Source organism: Leuciscus leuciscus (assembly GCF_965113295.1).
Source record: "Leuciscus leuciscus genome assembly, chromosome: 2".
In the NCBI taxonomy this organism is placed as follows: domain Eukaryota; kingdom Metazoa; phylum Chordata; class Actinopteri; order Cypriniformes; family Leuciscidae; genus Leuciscus; species Leuciscus leuciscus.
The window spans coordinates 60,367,956-60,376,477 of NC_138726.1; positions in this window are offsets into that span (position 1 = coordinate 60,367,956).

The window sequence follows — 8,522 nt, forward strand, 5'->3', positions numbered from 1 at the left end:
TTTTTCACTGTATTTGTAATACATTAAAATATATTATTTTCATACTGAATGGTTTTATAAAAATGTATTTTTATTATACTAATAGTGGCTCTTATAGTGTTCTTCTAATACATTATTAATAAGCTGATATTATATTTAAAATATACTGGGAACACATTAATGTGAAGCTTAAAATATACTTAAACTGTAGTTCTAAAACATATTTAAAGTGTATTAAAAATACAATTTTATGAAGTGCTATTAAATTACACTAAATGTACTTAAAATAGGTCCATTTTAACACAAGTATATTAAATATATTACTATTACCTTAAAATTGAACTTAAATACATATTAAAGTCCATTTAGTATACTTTAAGATGTCTCAAAATAACACAATTAAATATATAATTAATACAGTACACGTAAAATACATTAAGTATATCAAAATAAGCACAATTTAAATATATTTCCTTTTCACCTGGGATGTATCACTGCTGCAAGCTAAACCACAACAGTGGCGTTTGTATTTATTTATTTTACATGTGGATTTTTTTGCTTTGATTGTAGCTGCTGTCATGAAATGGGACCCAGCTGCAACAGAGGCCCAAATAAAGTCTGTAGCCGATCATCTGAAACTGCTTGCTGCTATAAATGAAGCTTGTGAACCTTATAGCAGCCACATTTTGTTAATTGATATGTTATACTGTTTTAACAGCATTTTATAGATTATTTAAAGGTAAATTGTGTTAATTTATACTTTACTGTTCTGGCTGTTAAGTTTTGGTCCAGCAGAACAAAATAGTAATAAAAATATATTTTGAGATTTAAATAGTTGATTTCTTGGAGTGATCAGTTTGGTTTAGAGGAAAATGGTAAGCAGTTTATTACAGTTATATTGATAAGATATAGAAATGCACGATTATATACACTACACAATTTTTGCCAATTGAGTATTCAATATTATCAATATTCTTTAAAATCTTATTTAGGTCTATGGTCTGTGTGTCTGCAGTTTCATGACACGACAACCATTAACAATGAGTAACTGGGTTCTCTTACGAGAGGTTCTCTCGTATTGCGTAAGCTGTGCTTACGCAGCGGGAAAAGCCTTCTTTTCTCGAGATACTGAAACCAAAAATTATCCTTAATTTCATATATTGTCAACGCAGTGCAGCTGCAGGCAGCTGAGCTAGAGCGGCATACTGCGCGCTCATTGGCTGCCGCGCGGCAACTGCTTAAGCCTACCAGTGAGCCTGGCGTGACGTCACGCCCAATGAGGGCGCGCGCGACCTCGCGCGTCACAGCCCGCCAGAATGGGCGGCGTCAGAGCGTATATAAGGAAGGCTCGTAGGCTATATTCTCTGATTTCTGTCTTTTCAGCGAAGCACTCGCATCGCTGATCTCTGAGAGGAAACCGTCGCCGTGGCCTTCTTGGATCAAGCTAACGAGCCAGCTTAGGACAGCCTGAGGAAGCCGGACGATCTCTTCGCCGCCTTCAGCCTGCCGTGCCAGCTCAGCTATCCGGCGATACATATCCTTCTTGATAAGCTCTTTTGTGTGTGTTTGCCTTTTCTCCGCAGCACTCTAAAAGAGCACGAGGCGTTGTTGCAAATGCCTCGCACCACGTGCGGCTCATGCCGCTCGCCGCTCAGCGACAGAGACCGCCATCTCCTCTGCGCTCTCTGCCTGGGACGGGATCATGCAGCCGTCGCGTTTTCCTCGGGCGGCTGCGAATTCTGCGAAGAGCTGCAGATGTCGACCCTGCGGGCTCGACTCGCCCTCTTTACAGACACCGCTCCTGCCGTTGCTGGGCCGCGTAAGAAGAAACGCCGCTCACAACGCCCACCGGAGCCTGAGACACGAGCCAAGGCCTCGCCGGAGCCTCTCCCGCGAGCCTCGCTCTCTCCCTCTCCGCCCCCGCTCCCCGACGCGCAGCCGACGGCTCTCGCCCTCGATGCCGTCGACACAGCGGATGAAGCGGATGACAACGATCGACTGGACACGTGCTCTTTGATGGCGTCGGACAGCGAGGTGTGGTCCGGCTCCGCCCGATCCGCCTCCTCCACCAGAGCTTCCAGCAGGGCTCCCGCCGGGGTGGAGGCCGAGCTTCTCTGCCTCCTCACTATGGCCGTCGAGCGCCTGGGCCTCGAGTGGTCACCGCCAGAGGTACCCCCGCCTAACAGGCTCGATGAATGCTTCCTGACCTCCGGTCGCCAGGCCCCAGCGTCTAGACCAGCGCCGTTTCTGCCTGAGCTTCACGACGAGCTTGCTAAATCGTGGAACGCTCCAGTTTCGGCCAGACTCCGTTCTCCAGCCTCATCGACTCTCTCCCGCGTGGACGGAGCCACGGAGAAGGGGTATGACCGGATTCCACCGGTCGAACAGGCGGTTGCAGCGCATCTTTGCCCCCCATCCAAGAGATGGCGCTCAAAGACTGCCCTCCCGTCTAAAGCCTGCAGGACTACTTCGGCGTTCGCCAGCCGCGCCTTCTCCGCCGCTGGGCAAGCCGCCTCAGCCCTGCACACAATGGCGGTCCTTCAAGTTCTCCAAGCGGACCTCCTCCGCCAGCTCGACGAGGGAGAACTGGACAGATCGGCCTTAACCGACCTGCGCAGTGCGACGGACCTTTCCCTTCGCACGACGAAGACAGCGGCCCAAGCTATCGGACGATCCATGGCTTCGCTGACCGTCATTGAGCGCCACCTTTGGTTAACGCTAGCCGACATGGGGGAACAAGAGCGGTCCGTCTTCCTGAACGCCCCGCTCTCGTCTACTGGTCTCTTCGGCCCTGCAGTGAGTGGCCTCGTGGACCGTTTTTCTGAGGTACAGAAAGCGTCACAGGCCATGAACCTCTTCCTGCCCCGCCGCTCGAGCTCCGCTGCAGGCCGCTCTAACCAGCCTCCTGCACGCAGCTCCGCACAGCGGCCATCTCGACCCCCAGCCTCCCAGCAGCGCCAGCGCGGCCGCCCTAGGTCCCGCTCCACCAGCCAGCACAAGCCGCCGCCCCCGCGTGGGCCTCGGCCTAAGGTAACGCTGAAGCCCGAGCCTGCAAAGTCCTCCTAGCATCCGCCGGGAGGAAAAGACGGTCGAGTCCCGCTGCGGCCGGACCACCGTCAAAGCTAAAATGTATCCCTCTGCCAGTCCCCTTATCAAAGGCTACTGCAGTAGTGCCCACAGCAGCCAACGAGCCAGTTTTTCAACTCTCTCGCCTGCACACAAACGCCGTTTTTACGGCGACCCAGATAAATCGAATAAAGAGTGTAATATCTGGTCAGTCGGCTCACGCCGTCAGTGTTATGAGTGTAGTAAGCTTGCCCACTTCCCAGTGCTCATCACTACACACAAGCACAAATCCCCCTGTGTACCCCACAGAGTGCACTCACATAAAGCGCGCTACGGCCGCTCGAGTGATAACTGTAGGTCACGTGCCCACACTTCAGTGCTCACACCTACACAGTGCTCGCTCTGTCTCACACGCTTGGGGACCAGAACATTCTGCCACTGGCCGCGTGTTAATAAAGAGCCCTGTGCCCGCTACACAGCACGCACACTCTCATGTAAACACGCACGAGCCAGCCACCGGCTGTGTGTTAAAAAAGAGCCCTGTGCCCGCTACACAGCGCGCACACTCTCATGTAAACACGTACGAGTCAGCCACCGGCTGTGTGATAATAAAGAGCTCTGTGCCCGCTTTACAGCACGCACACTCTCCGATAAACATGCGCAAGCCCGCCCCGCTTCCGCGCCGCGAGCCGTCACACACAACGCTCTCTCACAGCGCCGTTCAGCCGGCTGCCGCCATCAGCGAACCCCCGTTCCCCCTCACTGCCACTGCGCGACTCGCGCTTACACCGCCACAGATCCCCCGTCCCGCGCTGTGCGGCGGGCGAGACTCAGAGGCGATTCGACCCCTAGCTATGAGTGCGAATGCATGGAAAGCTATTCAGGGAGTGTCGAAGTGGGTACTGAACACAGTGATAAAGGGCTATTCGCTTCAATTCGCTTGCCGCCCTCCGCGCTATCGCACTCGGGCCGAGACTATAGTGAAAGCGGATGCAGCGCATCTGCTTCACACAGAAATAGTGAATTTGCTGCACAAAGGGGCGATAGAACGGGTTCTCCCTCCGGGTTCCGAGGCAGGCGTATACAGCCGCTATTTCCTCGTACCCAAGAAGGGCGGAGCACTCAGACCTATATTGGATCTGAGATATTTGAACAAAACGCTTATGAAACGGCCGTTCAAAATGCTCACAACCAGTCAAATCCTCGCGCAGATTCGCCCGGGGGACTGGTTCATATCTCTCGACCTGAAAGACGCATACTTTCAGATTCAGATTATACCCCGTCACAGGCCATTCTTGAGATTCGCCTTCGACGACCAGGTATATCAGTACACCGTCCTGCCGTTCGGCCTATCCCTGGCACCCCGTACATTTACGAAGTGCATGGATGCGGCTCTCGCACCCCTGAGATCGAGGGGAATGCGAATCCTGAACTATCTGGACGATTGGCTCATTATAGCGCACTCAGCGGAGGAACTAGTTTCCCACAGAGAAGCGCTTCTCGGTCACCTGCAAAGCTTGGGTCTTTCCGTGAACTGGGACAAGAGCTCTTTAGCCCCCAGCCAGTCTATCACTTTTCTGGGTATAGATCTGGACTCGGCGGCGATGACGGCCAGACTGTCCGCACAGCGCGCGTGCTGTGTTCGACACCTCGCCGCCTCCTTTCAGGAGGGAAAAGTTTTTCCATTGAAAACTTTTCAGAGGTTGCTGGGCCACATGGCATCAGCAGCAGCTGTCCTGCAGCTGGGTTTACTCCGAATGCGTCCGCTTCAACGCTGGCTAAAAACGGAAATGCCCCGCAAAGCATGGATTTCGGGCCGTGCTCCAATCAGAGTGACTCAGCGCTGTGTTACAGCCCTGCAGCCCTGGCTGGCGGCCGAATGGTATCAGCGGGGAGTGTCGATGGGAACCATCGCACACCGCAAAGTGATCTCGACAGACGCGTCCAACATGGGTTGGGGAGCGACTCACGAAGGCAGTCCGATTTGCGGCCCGTGGTCGAATACGGAGAAAGACCTTCACATAAACTGTCTAGAGATGCTGGCGGTCGAGAAAGCGCTGAAGCACTTTCTACCGCTTCTACGGGGACACCATGTGCTAGTTCGCTCGGACAACATGTCAGTGGTGTCGTACGTGAACCGCCAGGGCGGAATCAAATCCAGAACCCTGTGCGCGCTCGCAGAGCGCCTCCTATCCTGGGCTCAAGGCCCGTTGCGCTCCCTAAGGGCAGCTCATGTACCCGGTCGTTTGAACGACGGCCCGGACAGACTGTCCAGGGACAACGTTCCCCCAGGGGAATGGTCTCTACACCGCCAGACGATACAGACGCTTTGGCGTCGTTTCGGCGAGGCGAAGATCGACCTCTTCGCCACGAGCGAGAACGCTCAGTGCCAGAGGTTTTTCTCGAAACAGGAGGACGCGCTGGCCCAGACCTGGCCCAGCGCTCCGCTGTACGCGTTCCCACCGATCTCGATGCTACCTCAAGTGCTAGCGAGGATCAGGGAGGCGAACTGCGCAGTGCTCCTCATAGCCCCGCGCTGGGTAAACCAACCATGGTTCCCCGAGCTAATGAGACTGGCAGACACAGCCCCATGGCCGATTCCGGTGAGGAGAGATCTCCTCTCTCAAGCCCGAGGCTCGATTCTGCATCCCCATCCAGAGCACTGGTCTCTGTATGCGTGGATAATCAACGATTACTCGTTGGCCTGCCAGAAGGGGTAATTAACACGATCACGCAGTCCAGAGCCCCCTCGACGAGACGGCTCTATGCGTCTAAATGGTCAGTGTTTAACAAGTGGTGTGTGAATATGGGTTCTAATGCTCGGACCTGTGGAGTTCCACAGGTATTGAAATTTCTCCAAGAGATGTTGGACGCGGGCAGGTCCCCCTCCACGCTCAAAGTTTATGTCGCGGCCATAGCAGCGTTCGCTGAGTCGGCGCGCGGCCGTGCACTGGGCAGAAATGAACTCATTACCCGCTTTCTACGCGGGGCCAGGAGAATGAACCCTCCGCGGCCCCCGTCGGTTCCTATTTGGGACCTGTCTCTGGTCCTGGAGTCCTTAAAAGCGCATCCCTTTGAGCCTTTGGACTCTGTGGAGTTGAAATACTTAACGCTTAAGACCGTTTTTCTGCTAGCTCTGGCTTCAGTTAAACGTGTGGGAGATTTACATGCGCTGTCCATCAGCGCGTCGTGCCTCGAGTTTGGACCTAACGACTCGTTAGCCATTCTCAAACCGAAGCACGGCTATGTCCCCAAAGTGTTAGGCACTCCCTTCAGGACTCAGGTCGTTACCCTATCGGCCCTGCCGTCCTCCAGCAGTGAGGAAGGGGTTAACCGCCTTTGCCCGGTCAGGGCGTTAAGGTGTTATGTGACGCGCTCTGCAGCCTTCAGGTTCTCAGAGCAGCTTTTCGTTTCGTTTGGCGGGCGCACCAAGGGTCGCGCCGCTTCGAAACAGACACTATCCAGATGGATAGTAGACGCGATTGCAGCAGCTTATGCGTCCAAAGACCTGCAATGTCCGTTAGGCATACGGGCTCATTCCACCAGAGGCATGGCCTCATCGTGGGCATGGTCCAGTGGGATTTCCATTGACGACATTTGTAGGGCGGCGGGCTGGGCGTCCCCCTCCACATTTGTTAGGTTTTATAACCTGGAAGTTCCCGCTATGCAGGCTAAACTTCTGTCAGTCTAGTCGTGTTTCATGTCCTGCCCAAGGGTCAGGCTGTATTACCGATTAGCTTGTCTGTTGAGCTGCACGCTCAGGGTATCAGTTACATGAACCGGCAGTGCCGTTCTGTGTTTTTTCCCTATGTGTGCTTATGAACATGCGCTGGCCCGCACCGCTGGCCACCTGTTTTGATCACCTCTATGTTTTTTCTATGAGTCATATGTGATTGTTAGGCTCGCACGGCGTGGACAAAGGGTTCCCGCTGCGTAAGCACAGCTTACGCAATACGAGAGAACCTCTCGTAAGAGAACGATACTTGGTTACTCACGTAACCTCGGTTCTCTCTAGAGAGGGAACGAGTATTGCGTTCCCTGACCGTGCTGAGCCTATCGCTCGTGTCGCTTCAGTCGACAGAAAACAGAGAATATAGCCTACGAGCCTTCCTTATATACGCTCTGACGCCGCCCATTCTGGCGGGCTGTGACGCGCGAGGTCGCGCGCGCCCTCATTGGGCGTGACGTCACGCCAGGCTCACTGGTAGGCTTAAGCAGTTGCCGCGCGGCAGCCAATGAGCGCGCAGTATGCCGCTCTAGCTCAGCTGCCTGCAGCTGCACTGCGTTGACAATATATGAAATTAAGGATAATTTTTGGTTTCAGTATCTCGAGAAAAGAAGGCTTTTCCCGCTGCGTAAGCACAGCTTACGCAATACTCGTTCCCTCTCTAGAGAGAACCGAGGTTACGTGAGTAACCAAGTATCGTTTTTCTGAGAACTAACTCACTGCCACTGTTTTGAAGTAAAGATTTTTTAAAGTTGGATTCTTGCAAAATGCACATATGGGATTTCCATGTCAGTATGGGTCTTTAACAGCCTTTGACATTTATACTACAGAAAACGCATTTAATACAACTTTTATTCTGGCTGCCTTTAGATGTCTAACAATTACGTATATTTAGCATGTCTTTAATTGACGTCTAAACAATGTCCAGAAAAGACGTATAAAAACGTTCATTCTGGCTCCTGTGAGGACGTCTTCTGGATGTCTTACAATTACGTCTTGTGTTCTAGACGACTTTTTGCTCGCTGGGCAATGTTACCTTCATCAAGATGGCAGTGTTTTCACTCTCACAATCTGAGGCTTCGAATCTTTTCCCGAAACAATCAGAGAAAAGCTTCAAAGATTTAAGAGGCTTCAGTTCTCCATCCCTAATCAATAGTTTTAGGCCCTTTTGTTTTTAATATTATTATTATTTTTATAATCTAGTTGAAATCTAGTTTATCTTAGTCTATGTGTTTGTATGGATGTTTTATTGTAATCAGTAAATTCAGTGTCCTTCAGTGAACCTGCAATGATGGTGAAAAAGTTAATAACGTCTGTAACTGTTCACTCATTTTGAGTCTGGTTTAAAACATTAACTGTCTATCTGTAATGTTTTCGTGTGCGGAAAAAAAGCGCCAACTAAACTAAACTAAACCAAGAGTATAGAAGCCCAAGAGGCGAAACTCTGTTGTGTTATGGGTAACAGTCTGTAGATGGCGCTGCGGAGTTTTGTTAAGTTTTTCAGTGCCATTGACTCCCATTATTTTTCGGCGTTTTCCTTCAGTTTTCAGTCCATAATGGCGGCCGCGCCGTCACGTACGTCATGGGGGCAACTGTTGCTATGGAGCGTTCTATTGAGTTTCGCCTCTTGGGCTTCTATACTCTTTGACTAAACTAAACTAGTCAATATTGAAACATCATTTGCATGTGTATTTTGTTCTTCCGGCTGTTTGATCTGTTCTTCCTCTTTTGAGGTGGGACTCAGAGAAGA